Source organism: Oncorhynchus nerka, linkage group LG24, assembly GCF_034236695.1.
Source record: "Oncorhynchus nerka isolate Pitt River linkage group LG24, Oner_Uvic_2.0, whole genome shotgun sequence".
NCBI lineage: Eukaryota > Metazoa > Chordata > Actinopteri > Salmoniformes > Salmonidae > Oncorhynchus > Oncorhynchus nerka.
The window spans coordinates 69533042-69550935 of record NC_088419.1 but is presented as its reverse complement, the minus strand read 5'-3'; positions in this window follow the sequence as shown (position 1 = coordinate 69550935).

Genomic DNA, 17894 nt, shown 5'->3' with positions numbered 1-17894 from the left:
AGGACAGGGATGGTTCAGTAGAAAAGGACAGGGGGTTCAGTAGAAAAGGACAGGGGGTTCAGTAGAAAAGGACAGGGGGTTCAGTAGAAAAGGATTAGGGATGGTTCAGTAGAAAAGGACAGGGGGTTCAGTAGAAAATGACAGGGGGTGCAGTAGAAAAGAACAGGGGTTTCAGTAGAAAAGGACAGGGATGGTTCAGTAGAAAAGGATTAGGGATGGTTCAGTAGAAAAGGACAGGGGGTTCAGTAGAAAAGGACAGGGATGGTTCAGTAGAAAAGGACAGGGGGTTCAGTAGAAAAGGACAGGGGGTTCAGTAGAAAAGGACAGGGATGGTTCAGTAGAAAAGGACAGTGATGGTTCAGTAGAAAAGGACAGGGGCTTCAGTAGAAAAGGATTAGGGATGGTTCAGTAGAAAAGGACAGGGATGGTTCAGTAGAAAAGGACTGGGATGGTTCAGTAGAAAAGGTCAGGGATGGTTCAGTAGAAAAGTACAGGGATGGTTCAGTAGAAAAGGACAGGGGTTCAGTAGAAAAGGACAGGGGGGTTCAGTAGAAAAGGACAGGGGTAGTTCAGTAGAAAAGGACAGGGATGGTTCAGTAGAAAAGGACAGGGGTGGTTCAGTAGAAAGGGACAGGATGGTTCAGTAGAAAAGGACAGGGGGTTCAGTAGAAAAGGACAGGGGGGTTCAGTAGAAAAGGACAGGGATGGTTCAGTAGAAAAGGACAGGGATGGTTCAGTAGAAAAGGACAGGGGTTCAGTAGAAAAGGACAGGGGGGGGGTCAGTAGAAAAGGACAGGGGTTCAGTAGAAAAGGACAGGGGGTTCAGTAGAAAAGGACAGGGATGGTTCAGTAGAAAAGGACAGGGGTGGTTCAGTAGAAACAGGATGGTTCAGGGGGGGGGTTCAGTAGAAAAGGACAGGGGGTTCAGTAGAAAAGGACAGGGATGGTTCAGTAGAAAAGGACAGGGATGGTTCAGTAGAAAAGGACAGGGGGTTCAGTAGAAAAGGACAGGGGGTTCAGTAGAAAAGGACAGGGGGTTCAGTAGAAAAGGACAGGGGGTTCAGTAGAAAAGGACAGGGATGGTTCAGTAGAAAAGGACAGGGGGTTCAGTAGAAAAGGACAGGGGGTTCACTAGAAAAGGACAGGGGGTTCAGTAGAAAAGGACAGGGATGGTTCAGTAGAAAAGGACAGGGGGTTCAGTAGAAAATGACAGGGGGTTCAGTAGAAAAGGACAGGGGGTTCAGTAGAAAAGGACAGGGGGTTCAGTAGAAAAGGACAGGGGGTTCAGTAGAAAAGGACAGGGAGGGTTCAGTAGAAAAAGACAGGGATGGTTCAGTAGAAAAGGACAGGGGGTTCAGTAGAAAAGGACAGGGGGTTCAGTAGAAAAGGACAGGGGGTTCAGTAGAAAAGGATTAGGGATGGTTCAGTAGAAAAGGACAGGGATGGTTCAGTAGAAAAGGACAGGGGAGTTCAGTAGAAAATGACAGGGGGTTCAGTAGAAAATGACAGGGGGTTCAGTAGAAAAGGACAGGGGGTTCAGTAGAAAAGGATTAGGGATGGTTCAGTAGAAAAGGACAGGGGGTTCAGTAGAAAAGGACAGGGGGTTCAGTAGAAAAGGACAGGGGGTTCAGTAGAAAAGGACAGGGGGTTCAGTAGAAAAGGACAGGGGGTTCAGTAAAAAGGACAGGGGGTTCAGTAGAAAAGGACAGGGATGGTTCAGTAGAAAAGGACAGGGGGTCAGTAGAAAAGGACAGGGGGTTCACTAGAAAAGGACAGGGGGGGTTCAGTAGAAAAGGACAGGGATGGTTCAGTAGAAAATGACAGGGGGTTCAGTAGAAAAGGACAGGGGGTTCAGTAGAAAAGGACAGGGGGTTCAGTAGAAAAGGATTAGGGATGGTTCAGTAGAAAAGGACAGGGTGGTTCAGTAGAAAATGACAGGGGGTTCAGTAGAAAAGGACAGGGGTTTCCAGTAGAAAAGGACAGGGATGGTTCAGTAGAAAAGGACAGGGATGGTTCAGTAGAAAATGACAGGGGGTTCAGTAGAAAAGGACAGGGGGTTCAGTAGAAAAGGACAGGGGGTTCAGTAGAAAAGGACAGGGGGTTCAGTAGAAAAGGACAGGGGGTTCAGTAGAAAAGGACAGGGATGGTTCAGTAGAAAAGGACAGGGGGTTCAGTAGAAAATGACAGGGGGTTCAGTAGAAAAGGACAGGGGTTCAGTAGAAAATGACAGGGAGGGTTCAGTAGAAAAGGACAGGGGGTTCAGTAGAAAATGACAGGGGGTTCAGTAGAAAAGGACAGGGAAGGTTCAGTAGAAAAAGACAGGGATGGTTCAGTAGAAAAGGACAGGGGGTTCAGTAGAAAAGGACAGGGGGTTCAGTAGAAAAGGACAGGGGGTTCAGTAGAAAAGGACAGGGGGTTCAGTAAAAAGGACAGGGGGTTCAGTAGAAAAGGACAGGGATGGTTCAGTAGAAAAGGACAGGGGGTTCAGTAGAAAAGGACAGGGGGTTCACTAGAAAAGCACAGGGGGTTCAGTAGAAAAGGACAGGGATGGTTCAGTAGAAAATGACAGGGGATTCAGTAGAAAAGGACAGGGGGGTTCAGTAGAAAAGGACAGGGGGGTTCAGTAGAAAAGGACAGGGGGGTTCAGTAGAAAAGGATTAGGGATGGTTCAGTAGAAAAGGACAGGGTGGTTCAGTAGAAAATGACAGGGGGTTCAGTAGAAAAGGACAGGGTTTTTCAGTAGAAAAGGACAGGGGATGGTTCAGTAGAAAAGGACAGGGATGGTTCAGTAGAAAAGGATTAGGGATGGTTCAGTAGAAAAGGACAGGGGGTTCAGTAGAAAAGGACAGGAATGGTTCAGTAGAAAAGGACAGGGGGTTCAGTAGAAAAGGACAGGGGGTTCAGTAGAAAAGGACAGGGAAGGTTCAGTAGAAAAGACAGGGATGGTTCAGTAGAAAAGGACAGGGGGTTCAGTAGAAAAGGACAGGGGGTTCAGTAGAAAAGGACAGGGGGTTCAGTAGAAAAGGATTAGGGATGGTTCAGTAGAAAAGGACAGGGGGTTCAGTAGAAAATGACAGGGGGTTCAGTAGAAAAGGACAGGGGTTTCAGTAGAAAAGGACAGGGATGGTTCAGTAGAAAAGGACAGGGATGGTTCAGTAGAAAAGGATTAGGGATGGTTCAGTAGAAAAGGACAGGGGGGTTCAGTAGAAAAGGACAGGGGGGTTCAGTAGAAAAGGACAGGGGGGTTCAGTAGAAAAGGACAGGGATGGTTCAGTAGAAAAGGACAGGGATGGTTCAGTAGAAAAGGACAGGGGGTTTAGTAGAAAAGGACAGGGATGGTTCACTAGAAAAGGACAGGGATGGTTCAGTAGAAAAGGACAGGGGTGGTTCAGTAGAAAGGGACAGGGATGGTTCAGTAGAAAAGGACAGGGATGGTTCAGTAGAAAAGGACAGGGATGGTTCAGTAGAAAAGGACAGGGATGGTTCAGTAGAAAAGGACAGGGATGGTTCAGTAGAAAAGGACAGGGGGGTTCAGTAGAAAAGGACAGGGGGTTCAGTAGAAAAGGACAGGGGGTTCAGTAGAAAAGGATTAGGGATGGTTCAGTAGAAAAGGACAGGGGGTTCAGTAGAAAATGACAGGGGGTGCAGTAGAAAAGAACAGGGGGTTTCAGTAGAAAAGGACAGGGATGGTTCAGTAGAAAAGGATTAGGGATGGTTCAGTAGAAAAGGACAGGGGGGTTCAGTAGAAAAGGACAGGGATGGTTCAGTAGAAAAGGACAGGGGGTTCAGTAGAAAAGGACAGGGGGGTTCAGTAGAAAAGGACAGGGATGGTTCAGTAGAAAAGGACAGTGATGGTTCAGTAGAAAAGGACAGGGGGCTTCAGTAGAAAAGGATTAGGGATGGTTCAGTAGAAAAGGACAGGGATGGTTCAGTAGAAAAGGACTGGGATGGTTCAGTAGAAAAGGTCAGGGATGGTTCAGTAGAAAAGTACAGGGATGGTTCAGTAGAAAAGGACAGGGGGTTCAGTAGAAAAGGACAGGGGGGTTCAGTAGAAAATGATTAGGGATGGTTCAGTAGAAAAGGACAAGGGGGTTCAGTAGAAAATGACAGGGGGTTCAGTAGAAAAGGACAGGGGGTTTCAGTAGAAAAGGACAGGGATGGTTCAGTAGAAAAGGACAGGGATGGTTCAGGAGAAAAGGATTAGGGATGGTTCAGTAGAAAAGGACAGGGGGTTCAGTAGAAAAGGACAGGGGGTTCAGTAGAAAAGGACAGGGGGTTCAGTAGAAAAGGACAGGGAAGGTTCAGTAGAAAAAGACAGGGATGGTTCAGTAGAAAAGGACAGGGGGTTCAGTAGAAAAGGACAGGGGGTTCAGTAGAAAAGGACAGGGGGTTCAGTAGAAAAGGACAGGGGGTTCAGTAAAAAGGACAGGGGGGTTCAGTAGAAAAGGACAGGGATGGTTCAGTAGAAAAGGACAGGGGGTTCAGTAGAAAAGGACAGGGGGTTCACTAGAAAAGGACAGGGGGTTCAGTAGAAAAGGACAGGGATGGTTCAGTAGAAAATGACAGGGGGATTCAGTAGAAAAGGACAGGGGGTTCAGTAGAAAAGGACAGGGGGTTCAGTAGAAAAGGACAGGGGGTTCAGTAGAAAAGGATTAGGGATGGTTCAGTAGAAAAGGACAGGGTGGTTCAGTAGAAAATGACAGGGGGTTCAGTAGAAAAGGACAGGGTTTTTCAGTAGAAAAGGACAGGGATGGTTCAGTAGAAAAGGACAGGGATGGTTCAGTAGAAAAGGATTAGGGATGGTTCAGTAGAAAAGGACAGGGGGTTCAGTAGAAAAGGACAGGAATGGTTCAGTAGAAAAGGACAGGGGGTTCAGTAGAAAAGGACAGGGGGTTCAGTAGAAAAGGACAGGGAAGGTTCAGTAGAAAAGACAGGGATGGTTCAGTAGAAAAGGACAGGGGGTTCAGTAGAAAAGGACAGGGGGTTCAGTAGAAAAGGACAGGGGGTTCAGTAGAAAAGGATTAGGGATGGTTCAGTAGAAAAGGACAGGGGGTTCAGTAGAAAATGACAGGGGGTTCAGTAGAAAAGGACAGGGATGGTTCACTAGAAAAGGACAGGGATGGTTCAGTAGAAAAGGACAGCGGTGGTTCAGTAGAAAGGACAGGGATGGTTCAGTAGAAGAGGACAGGGATGGTTCAGTAGAAAAGGACAGGGATGGTTCAGTAGAAAAGGACAGGGATGGTTCAGTAGAAAAGGACAGGGATGGTTCAGTAGAAAAGGACAGGGGGTTCAGTAGAAAAGGACAGGGGGTTCAGTAGAAAAGGATTAGGGATGGTTCAGTAGAAAAGGACAGGGGGGTTCAGTAGAAAATGACAGGGGGGTGCAGTAGAAAAGAACAGGGGGTTTCAGTAGAAAAGGACAGGGATGGTTCAGTAGAAAAGGATTAGGGATGGTTCAGTAGAAAAGGACAGGGGGGTTCAGTAGAAAAGGACAGGGATGGTTCAGTAGAAAAGGACAGGGGGTTCAGTAGAAAAGGACAGGGGGGTTCAGTAGAAAAGGACAGGGATGGTTCAGTAGAAAAGGACAGTGATGGTTCAGTAGAAAAGGACAGGGGGCTTCAGTAGAAAAGGATTAGGGATGGTTCAGTAGAAAAGGACAGGGATGGTTCAGTAGAAAAGGACTGGGATGGTTCAGTAGAAAAGGTCAGGGATGGTTCAATAGAAAAGTACAGGGATGGTTCAGTAGAAAAGGACAGGGGTTCAGTAGAAAAGGACAGGGGGTTCAGTAGAAAATGATTAGGGATGGTTCAGTAGAAAAGGACAGGGGGTTCAGTAGAAAATGACAGGGGGTTCAGTAGAAAAGGACAGGGGTTTCAGTAGAAAAGGACAGGGATGGTTCAGTAGAAAAGGACAGGGATGGTTCAGTAGAAAAGGATTAGGGATGGTTCAGTAGAAAAGGACAGGGGGGTTCAGTAGAAAAGGACAGGGGGGTTCAGTAGAAAAGGACAGGGGGGTTCAGTAGAAAAGGACAGGGATGGTTCAGTAGAAAAGGACAGGGATGGTTCAGTAGAAAAGGACAGGGGGTTTAGTAGAAAAGGACAGGGATGGTTCAGTAGAAAAGGACAGGGGTGGTTCAGTAGAAAGGGACAGGGATGGTTCAGTAGAAAAGGACAGGGATGGTTCAGTAGAAAAGGACAGGGATGGTTCAGTAGAAAAGGACAGGGATGGTTCAGTAGAAAAGGACAGGTATGGTTCAGTAGAAAAGGACAGGGATGGTTCAGTAGAAAAGGACAGGGATGGTTCAGTAGAAAAGGACAGGGATGGTTCAGTAGAAAAGGACAGGATGTTCAGTAGAAAAGGACAGGGGGGTTCAGTAGAAAAGGACAGGGATGGTTCAGTAGAAAAGGACAGGGGGGTATTGGAGAGTAGAGTTTAGGCTGAATTATCCATCTCTTGGTGGGTCATGGTCCAACAATCCTCCCCCTGAGTAAAAGTGTCCTGAGCACCCCCAGACTGCAGTTAACTAAAAGAAAGTGCATACAGTATATTTCCTTCTTTGCGTATGTGCAGATGAGAGAGAGAGAGAGAGAGAGGATATCCATTACTCATAGGTTGCCTGTAGAGAGCAGGAGAGGCAGCAGCACCTGAATCCTGTTTAATGGTGGAAATGGATGCACATACTCCCCTCGCAGTAATCCCCTTTACGGCCAACACTCACCTCTGATATATGGACAGAAGACAGATGCCAGCGCAGGAGTTGAGAGGGAGGGGAGAGGCGGGGGCGATGGGAGAGATTCTTAGGTTGATGGGGAGGCTGCACATATCTCTGAACTCCTGTCCACGATCCAGGGTCACAGTGGGGGTGATAGAGTGCTGCCGTGTCGTGTCTATAAGAGGGTCGGGAAAAATAGCATAACATCTTTCTACTGTATGTTACTTAGAGAATACAGACCTCGGGAGACCATCCCAATACACAGGTCCCAGGTTCTAGTGCTCTCTACACTCAACCATCACCTTCAGGTTCAAAGTAATGTGTTGTATCAACAGCATCACAGAATAATGGGGATCATCATCATAACAGGGGTATGTGCATTACTGTAACCATCACTCAGATCTTAGCCCATAGGTCCAGCAGAGTCCAATGCTCTATCCAGTACCCCAACCCTGGCATCAGTCAAAACCACCAAATTATGCCTAACTAATGTGATGCCCTGACCTATGACCTCTGGCCTGCTCAGTCTCTATTGGCCAGCGTAGTGGAGTGAGAGACTATGCCGATACATGTGGGTCCTGTTATCACAGCCCACCACCCTCCTCTTCCTCTACTCCTCAACTTAAACAGGCCCCTAAGGCCAAAGGTCTCATTGGAATATGGGCCGGAGTGGAAAGGAGAGATTACAGCAGAACTAATAGAGGAAACAATAAATAAAGAATATTAGCTACCTGCAGTAGTGTCTGTTTTCTGAGACTGAGGGTTTTGAAGTATCCTCAAAAGCTATGGTGAAGCCATATTAAAACATCAATCATTTACAATTTATGAAGGCGAAATGAACTTTGTGGGGAAACCAAACGAGTGTAAACAAATGTGCCTTTACAACTTCTTAAAATATTTACAGCATATATATCACAGCATAGAGAGAATATGATTTCAATAATGGTATTGACAGAAATAACCATAGTGCATTGTAAAAGCCTAGGGTCTTTCAATCCTCTTCCATATTAAAGACCACTTTTCAGGGTCATTCCTGTGTGCATTTATGACTTCCACAATAATGGGTGGGTTTCTGGTGAATATTTTATTTCTTTATATTAACTCATGAAATAACTCAAAATGCAATTTCGCAATATTTCTGACAAAAAAAATCTAAACAAATATATACAAGTGTATGAGAGAGAATTTCAGATGAACGCTGCTGGCCACCGTCAGACAGTTCATCTGACTGCGTTGCCTGCTCTGTCCTACCACAGAGAAATGGCTTTCAGTCACAAAATTAAGGGATATATCCACACACACTCTCTCTCTCTCTCTCTCTCTCTCTCACTCTCTCACTCACTCTCACTCACTCACACACACACACACACACACACACACACACACACACACACACACACACACACACACACACACACACACACACACACACACACACACACACACACACACACACACACACACACACACACACACACACACACACACAGGCCTAGCTCTCGTTAGTGGTTATGAATTTGTCACTGGGTCCTGTGTTTCACTATGCAGTGCAGGGGGAGCCAGTGCAGAGCAGGAAGACTCAACTGCCAAGCCTTTTATTACTTTATTGCTTCCTTCCAAAGAAAAGGAGCACAAAAGAAGGTAGCGTCCCCCACCACCCACTCTGTCCCCCCTCTGCCCTCCACAGACCACCTCCTGCTGGGAGGAACAGGCCTGCAGCCAGAGGACTCTCTTTTGTTAGCTGTGGTCATTATTATCTTCCCAATTAACACTCGTTTGTCTTCAATGAATTCAATTAGAGCCATATTCATTAATGACCAGCAAGAAAGGTGTGTGTGTGTTACATTTTTTTGTTTGTTTAACCTTTATTTAACTAGGCAAGTCAGTTAAGAACAAATTCTATTTACAATGACGGCCTAGGAACAGTGTGTGTGTGTATGTGTGTGTGTGGTGGGTCACTGCCCAGTTTAACCATTAGAGACCACTGGGACAACCCCATCATAACAACATCACGAGGTGCCCCCTTTCACGGCAACCCATTTCCCCTTTCAGCCCTCTACCTTTTTGAGGAAGAATAGAAAGGGGAGGAGGGGAGGGTCATTCAGGGTTTATGAAGAATATATGGGGATAGAAAGATGTGAAACAACCAAACAATGACTGATGTGGACTGGAGTCATACACAGCCCTCTCTCTCTCTCTCTCTCTCTCTGGAGGAGTTCAACCACTGTATTGACTGCTGTTTCCCATAAGGCTACAGTACTGTACCAATTAGAATATCCGTGACGACGGTCAATTTCCTATGAAAGATTTACAGTGACATCTCCCTTGTTTTTCCTTTTTGCTTTTGTTTTGTGGAACTCAAAACATGCCATTTTGAGAAAGCTTTAAAAAGTAACCCTTTGGAGTGTGGTTAGAGGTAAAAAATAAAATAATAAAAAAAGTTGAGTAGGAGAAAAGTTAAATAATACAATTTGGCTGTGGTGTGAGGAGAGGAGAGGAGAGGAGAGGAGAGGAGAGGAGAGGAGAGGAGAGGAGAGGAGAGGAGAGGAGAGGAGAGGAGAGGAGAGGAGAGAAGAGAAGAGAAGAGAGGAGAAGAGAAGAGAAGAGAGGAGAAGAGAAGAGAGGAGAAGAGAAGAGAAGAGAAGAGAAGAGAGGAGAAGAGAAGAGAAGAGAAGAGAGGAGAAGAGAAGAGAGGAGAAGAGAAGAGAAGAGAGGAGAAGAGAAGAGAAGAGAAGAGAAGAGAAGAGAGGAGAGGAGAAGAGAAGAGAAGAGAAGAGAAGAGAAGAGAGGAGAAGAGAAGAGAAGAGAAGAGAGGAGAAGAGAAGAGAGAGAGGAGAAGAGAAGAGAAGAGAAGAGAGAGAAGAGAAGAGAAGAGAAGAGAAGAGAAGAGAAGAGAAGAGAAGAGAGGAGAAGAGAGGAGAAGAGAAGAGAGGGGAGGGGAGGGGGGTTCAAGTTTCAGTCAGTGACTCTAGCTCTGCCCTAACTCGGTGCCAGTGGGAGTGCAATGCTGTCCTCGCGTGCAACACAGACAGGATATGTCAGCAGATAAAGCCAAATTAAACACATCTGTCTGATAGTCTGGACCTGGACCTGACTAACTCCACAGGACCATGGCAGAGCTGGTCACTTTAGGGGGCGGCAGGTAGTCTAGTGGTTAGAGTGCTGGAGTCGTAACCGAAAGGTTGCAAGATTGAATCCCCGAGCTGACAAGGTAAAAAATATATATATATTAAAAAATATAAAATATCTGTCGTTCTGCCACTGAACAAGACAGTTAACCCACTGTTCCTAAGCTGGCATTGAAAATAAGAAAATGTTCTTAACTGACTTGCCTTGTTAAATAAAGAGAAATAAATGGGGAAAGGAGACATTTCTAAGTGATGAAGTAAAAGTCATATCTCCATGTCTCTGACACCAAGGATGTGAAAGGAGATCAGGTAAGAGGGAAGGCTGAGGTTGAGGGACTACGATGTTTTAAAGTTAAGGGGTCCCTCTTACCTCATGGACCGCTAGGTGGGCTGAGGTTGAGGGACTACGATGTTTTAAAGTTAAGGGGTCCCTCTTACCTCATGGACCGCTAGGTGGGCTGAGGTTGAGGGACTACGATGTTTTAAAGTTAAGGGGTCCCTCTTACCTCATGGACCGCTAGGTGGGCTGATGTTAAGGGACTACGATGTTTTAAAGTTAAGGGGTCCCTCTTACCTCATGGACCGCTAGGTGGGCTGATGTTAAGGGACTACAATGTTTTAAAGTTAAGGGGTCCCTCTTACCTCATGGACCGCTAGGTGGGCTGAGGTTGAGGGACTACGATGTTTTAAAGTTAAGGGGTCCCTCTTACCTCATGGACCGCTAGGTGGGCTGATGTTAAGGGACTACGATGTTTTAAAGTTAAGGGGTCCCTCTTACCTCATGGACCGCTAGGTGGGCTGAGGTTGTTCTGTCTTGAAGTTTTACGTCCAAGTCATTTGCACCTGAAATCAAAATGTTGAAATCAAATCAAGGAATATTTTTTATATCTATAGGAAATAGGTGAATATTATGCCCTAATTATATCCAATCAACAACCATAACAACAATATCAACATTGAGTCATCTCATAAGAGTGATCTAATGGTTGACACAAAGGAGGGTGAAAACATTGATTTGCCTGTTTGGACAACAATGGATGGATGTGCATAATAACAGCCTCAGTCAAAGTGAAGGATGAATCCAGAGCACACAATGTGAAACTAAATCATCATGCTTCAGAGATGCAGAGGAAGTGATGGGGTAGATGCTTGGTGCTGCTTAGAGATAGGGAGAGCAAGGAGAGATAGGGAGAGATAGGGAGAGGAAGGAGAGATAGGGAGAGCAAGGAGAGAGGGAGAGATAGGGAGAGGAAGGAGAGAAATGGAGAGGAAGGAGAGAAAGGGAGAGGATGGAGAGATAGGGAGAGCTAGGGAGAGGAAGGAGAGAAAGGGAGAGGAAGGAGAGAAAGGGAGGGGAAGGAGAGATGGGGAGAGGAAGGAGAGATAGGGAGAGATAGGGAGAGGAAGGAGAGATAGGGAGAGATAGGGAGAGCAAGGAGAGATAGGGAGAGATATGGAGAGGAAGGAGAGATAGGGAGAGGAAGGAGAGATAGGGAGAGCTAGGGAGAGGAAGGAGAGAAAGGGAGAGGAAGGAGAGAAAGGGAGAGGATGGAGAGATAGGGAGAGCTAGGGAGAGGAAGGAGAGAAAGGGAGAGGAAGGAGAGAAAGGGAGGGGAAGGAGAGATAGGGAGAGGAAGGAGAGAACGGGAGAGAATGGAGAGATAGGGAGAGGAAGGAGACAAAGGGAGAGGAAGGAGAGATAGGGAGAGGAAGGAGAGAAAGGGAGAGGGTGGAGGGAGAGGAAGGAGAGAAAGGGAGAGGAAGGAGAGAAAGGGAGAGGAAGGAGAGAAATGGAGGGGAAGGAGAAATAGGGAGAGGAAGGAGAGAAAGGGAGAGGATGGAGAGATAGGGAGAGGAAGGAGAGAAAGGGAGGGGAAGGAGAGTTAGGGAGAGGAAGGAGAGAAAGGGAGAGGATGGAGAGATAGGGAGAGGAAGGAGAGAAAGGGAGAGGATGGAGAGATAGGGAGAGGATGGAGAGAAAGGGATATGAAGGAGAGATAGGGAGAGGAAGGAGAGAAAGGGGTGGAGAGAGAGAGAGAGAGAGAGAGAGAGAGAGTGTGTGAATGTGTGTAGTCCTCTTGCAGACCATTACTTCCATTGCATGTGTGTGTGTGTGAGGTCCGCTTGGAGACCTGTCACTCAGCCCTGTAGTCATGACACACCTTCATGTGGAGTGACTTTTTTCTCCACTGGCTACATGGTGACCCCACTCTTCAGTTAGTGCCTCATAATTACTTCACAATAGTTTAACGATGGTGCTAAATCCAAGCTGAAGTGTTTTGGCCACCCGCCTCCGGGATACGGGGCTGTGCTGGCGTCAGACAGGGAGAGAATTCCCCTCCTACATCCAACGCCCCCACAACCATCCCATGTCCTGACTAACTGGTGGAAAGAATCCCACAAAACATAAAAATAGCCTAATTTCAACAGTTAAAAGGCCAACATAAAGAACGGAAGAATGTTTCAAATGGGTTAATTTTTCCCAGCAAATTATTTATCTCCTTCAGTGTGAAGGTGCAGCCTTCTTCAGTGTGTAGGTGCAGCCTTCAGTGTGTAGGTGCAGCCTTCTTCAGTGTGTAGGTGCAGCCTTCTTCAGTGTGTAGGTGCAGCCTTCAGTGTGTAGGTGCAGTCTTCAGTGTGTAGGTGCAGCCTTCAGTGTGCAGCCTTCAGTGTGTAGGTGCAGCCTTCTTCAGTGTGTAGGTCCAGCCTTCTTCAGTGTGTAGGTGCAGCCTTCAGTGTGTAAGTGCAGCCTTCAGTGTGTAGGTGCAGCCTTCTTCAGTGTGTAGGTGCAGCCTTCAGTGTGTAGGTGCAGCCTTCAGTGTGTAGGTGCAGCCTTCTTCAGTGTGTAGGTGCAGCCTTCAGTGTGTAGGTGCAGTCTTCAGTGTGTAGGTGCAGCCTTCAGTGTGTAGGTGCAGCCTTCTTCAGTGTGTAGGTGCAGCCTTCAGTGTGTAGGTGCAGCCTTCTTCAGTGTGTAGGTGAAGCCTTCAGTGTGTAGGTGCAGCCTTCTTCAGTGTGTAGGTGCAGCCTTCTTCAGTGTGTAGGTGCAGCCTTCTTCAGTGTGTAGGTGCAGCCTTCAGTGTGTAGGTGCAGCCTTCTTCAGTGTGTAGGTGCAGCCTTCTTCAGTGTGTAGGTGCAGCCTTCAGTGTGTAGGTGCAGCCTTCAGTGTGTAGGTGCAGCCTTCAGTTTGTAGGTGCAACCTTCAGTGTGTAGGTGCAGCCTTCTTCAGTGTGTAGGTGCAGCCTTCAGTGTGTAGGTGCAGCCTTCTTCAGTGTGTAGGTGCAGCCTTCTTCAGTGTGTAGGTGCAGCCTTCAGTGTGTAGGTGCAGCCTTCAGTGTGTAGGTGCAGCCTTCAGTGTGTAGGTGCAGCCTTCAGTGTGTAGGTGCAGCCTTCTTCAGTGTGTAGGTGCAGCCTTCTTCAGTGTGTAGGTGCAGCCTTCAGTGTGTAGGTGCAGCCTTCAGTGTGTAGGTGCAGCCTTCAGTGTGTAGGTGCAGCCTTCTTCAGTGTGTAGGTGCAGCCTTCAGTGTGTAGGTGCAGCCTTCAGTGTGTAGGTGCAGCCTTCAGTGTGTAGGTGCAGCCTTCAGTGTGTAGGTGCAGCCTTCAGTGTGTAGGTGCAGCCTTCAGTGTGTAGGTGCAGCCTTCTTCAGTGTGTAGGTGCAGCCTTTCAGTGTGTAGGTGCAGCCTTCAGTGTGTAGGTGCAGCCTTCAGTGTGTAGGTGCAGCCTTCTTCAGTGTGTAGGTGCAGCCTTCAGTGTGTAGGTGCAGCCTTCAGTGTGTAGGTGCAGCCTTCTTCAGTGTGTAGGTGCAGCCTTCAGTGTGTAGGTGCAGCCTGTGTGTAGTGCAGCCTTCTTCAGTGTGTAGGTGCAGCCTTCTTCAGTGTGTAGGTGCAGCCTTCAGTGTGTAGCCTTCAGTGTGTAGGTGCAGCCTTCAGTGTGTAGGTGCAGCCTTCAGTGTGTAGGTGCAGCCTTCTTCAGTGTGTAGGTGCAGCCTTCTTCAGTGTGTAGGTGCAGCCTTCAGTGTGTAGGTGCAGCCTTCAGTGTGTAGGTGCAGCCTTCAGTGTGTAGGTGCAGCCTTCAGTGTGTAGGTGCAGTGTGTGTAGGTGCAGCCTTCTTCAGTGTGTAGGTGCAGCCTTCAGTGTGTAGGTGCAGCCTTCAGTGTGTAGGTGCAGCCTTCAGTGTGTAGGTGCAGTGTGTGTAGGTGCAGCCTTCAGTGTGTAGGTGCAGCCTCTTCAGTGTGTAGGTGCAGCCTTCAGTGTGTAGGTGCAGCCTTCAGTGTGTATGTGCAGCCTTCAGTGTGTAGGTGCAGTCTTCAGTGTGTAGGTGCAGCCTTCAGTGTGTAGGTGCAGCCTTCTTCAGTGTGTAGGTGCAGCCTTCTTCAGTGTGTAGGTGCAGCCTTCAGTGTGTAGGTGCAGCCTTCAGTGTGTGTAGGTGGTGCAGCCTTCAGTGTGTAGGTGCAGCCTTCAGTGTGTAGGTGCAGCCTTCTTCAGTGTGTAGGTGCAGCCTTCTTCAGTGTGTAGGTGCAGCCTTCTTCAGTGTGTAGGTGCAGCCTTCTTCAGTGTGTAGGTGAAGCCTTCTTCAGTGTGTAGGTGTAGCCTTCTTCAGTGTGTAGGTGCAGCCTTCAGTGTGTAGGTGCAGCCTTCAGTGTGTAGGTGCAGCCTTCAGTGTGTAGGTGCAGCCTTCTTCAGTGTGTAGGAGCCTTCTTCAGTGTGTAGGTGCAGCCTTCTTCAGTGTGTAGGTGCAGCCTTCTTCAGTGTGTAGGTGCAGCCTTCTTCAGTGTGTTGGTGCAGCCTTCTTCAGTGTGTAGGTGCAGCCTTCTTCAGTGTGTAGGTGCAGCCTTCTTCAGTGTGTAGGTGCAAATATTTCCTCTCAGTGGTTGCCATCCAATATGCCGAAAGACCCACTGGTTGATGCTTATTTATAAAACCCTCTTAGGCCTCACTCCCCCCTATCTGAGATACCTACTGCAGCCCTCATCCTCCACATACAACACCCGTTCTGTCAGGCACATCCCTGGATCCCTCCTCTTTTTGCTGCAGCTAGCGACTGGAACAAGCTGCAAAACAACACTCAAACTGGACAGTTTTATCTCCATGTCTTCAGTCAAAGACTCAATTATGGAGCCTCTTACTGACGGTTGTTGCTGCTTCGCGTGATGTATTGTTGTCTCTACCTTCTTGCCATTTGTGCTGTTGTCTGTGCCCAATCATGTTTGTACCATGTTTTGTGCTGCTACCATGTTGTGCTGCTGCCATGTTGTGTTGCTACCATGCTGTGTTTTCATGTGTTGCTGCCATGCTATGTTGTTGTCTTTAGGTCTCTCTTTATGTAGTGTTGAGGTGTCTCTCTTGTCGTGATGTGTGTTTTGTCCTAAATTTTTATTTAATTTTACATTTTTAATCCCAGCCCCGTCACCGCAGGAGGCCTTTTGACTTCTGGTAGGCCGTCATTGTAAATCAAAATGTGTTCTTATCTGACTTTCCTAGTTAAACATGCAATCACTACCCCCAGCTGAACTATAGTATTACACTTTGTGATACAAAATGGGAAATGGGAACCGGCAAAAATAAAATATTAATAAAATAAAAATATACATATATTTTAATTACCATACCAACTAACTTGATACTCATTATTAAAACCTATCACCTTATTCCACTATTTAACCCTCTCTCATCCTAACCCAGGCCAACAATCTGAGAGGACGGGACACTGCCACTCAACACACACTGTAACTCTTCTGAAGTCAAATCTCCTACCCCCAAGTACTTCTCTGCAACTGCCACCACATCATCTATTTTCTGTGATTCCATTTCTGCGGTACAATTTGTATTTGTGTTTATTAGGGACCCCCATTAGCTAAACATACTCTTCCTGGGGTCCAAACACATTAAGGCACTTACATTACATATAAAACAAACGATTAAACGGTACATCATACAACATTGTTACACCACTACATATCTACAATACAAAATGTATAAAACACTCATACAACAGTATTACAATGTACGTGTGTTTAGAGTGTGTGGGCTAAAACTTGTGCGCGTGTGCTAGCGCTTGTGTGCATATGCGCGTGTTTGTACCTTTGTGTGTGTCTCTTCACAGTCCCCGCTGTTCCATAAGGCCTATTTTTACCTGTTTTTTCAGGTAGCTATTGCTATGATAGCTAAGAAGCCAACCATACTGAAGCATATATCACTCATTGGCCTATCCCTCTGTGCTGGCACAGATCTACTACACTCAGAATCCCTCACCCTTGACCCATCCTCCTCTACTTTCTTCATTGTCTCAGCATATGACACCTTCTGTACTACTCTGCCCACTTCAACTTGCCTCTCTCTCACAGGACACTTACGATCCCCAGCAACATGTGCACGCCTACAGTTGACACACACAACTTTACCCACCGAAACTACTCAATTCTCTGTCCCATGCCCTCCTGCACACTTCCCACATCTTGGAATCTCCCTCCTACACACTGCTGCGACATAACCATGAAACAGCACAGTGGATTCGCCACAGACGCTCTAATAGGATAACTGATATAGTACAAATATTTTTCATACAAAACAGCATTTGTAGGAAACACAGGTTAGTAACCGATGAGCAGCAGGTGCTTCTTATCAGGGTTGTCACTCATCTGACCATTCAGGGATGTGGCTTCTCTGGTCTACCTGTATACAAGTCACTCTCACAAAGAAATACTGAATTATAGGGTATAGGAGTGGGCACGAAGGGCAATTGAGAGTATCAGGAGTGAACCATTCATGAATCAATTACCTTAAGTGTACGCTTACTTGGAAATATTATATAATTTCATGAGATAGCTTTACAACAAAGGACATCATCGTTCATAAATATATGTGTGGCTAACTCTATATGTGTGGCTAACTCTATATGTGTGGGTAACTCTATATGTGTGGCTAACTCTATATGTGTGGCTAACTCTATATGTGTGGCTAACTCTATATGTGTGGCTAACTCTATATGTGTGGCTAACTCTATATGTGTGGCTAACTCTATATGTGTGGCTAACTCTATATGTTAACTCTATATGTGTGGCTAACTCTATATGTGTGGCTAACTCTATATGTGTAACTCTATATGTTAACTCTATATGTGTGGCTAACTCTATATGTGTGGCTAACTCTATATGTGTGGCTAACTCTATATGTGTGGCTAACTCTATATGTGTGGCTAACTCTATATGTTAACTCTATATGTGTGGCTAACTCTATATGTGTGGCTAACTCTATATGTGTGGCTAACTCTATATGTGTGGCTAACTCTATATGTGTGGCTAACTCTATATGTGTGGCTAACTCTATATGTGTGGCTAACTCTATATGTGTGGCTAACTCTATATGTGTGGCTAACTCTATATGTGTGGCTAACTCTATATGTGTGGCTAACTCTATATGTGTGGCTAACTCTATATGTGTGATGTGTGGCTAACTCTATATGTGTGGCTAACTCTATATGTGTGGCTAACTCTATATGTGTGGCTAACTCTATATGTGTGGCTAACTCTATATGTGTGGCTAACTCTATATGTGTGGCTAACTCTATATGTGTGGCTAACTCTATATGTGTGGCTAACTCTATATGTGTGGCTAACTCTATATGTGTGGCTAACTCTATATGTGTGGCTAAACTCTATATGTGTGGCTAACTCTATATGTGTGGCTAACTCTATATGTGTGGCTAACTCTATATGTGTGGCTAACTCTATATGTGTGGCTAACTCTATATGTGTGGCTAACTCTATATGTGTGGCTAACTCTATATGTGTGGCTAACTCTATATGTGTGGCTAACTCTATATGTGTGGCTAACTCTATATGTGTGGCTAACTCTATATGTGTGGCTAACTCTATATGTGTGGCTAACTCTATATGTGTGGCTAACTCTATATGTGTGGCTAACTAACTCTATATGTGTGGCTAACTCTATATGTGTGGCTAACTCTATATGTGTGGCTAACTCTATATGTGTGGCTAACTCTCTATATGTGTGGCTAACTCTATATGTGTGGCTAACTCTATATGTGTGGCTAACTCT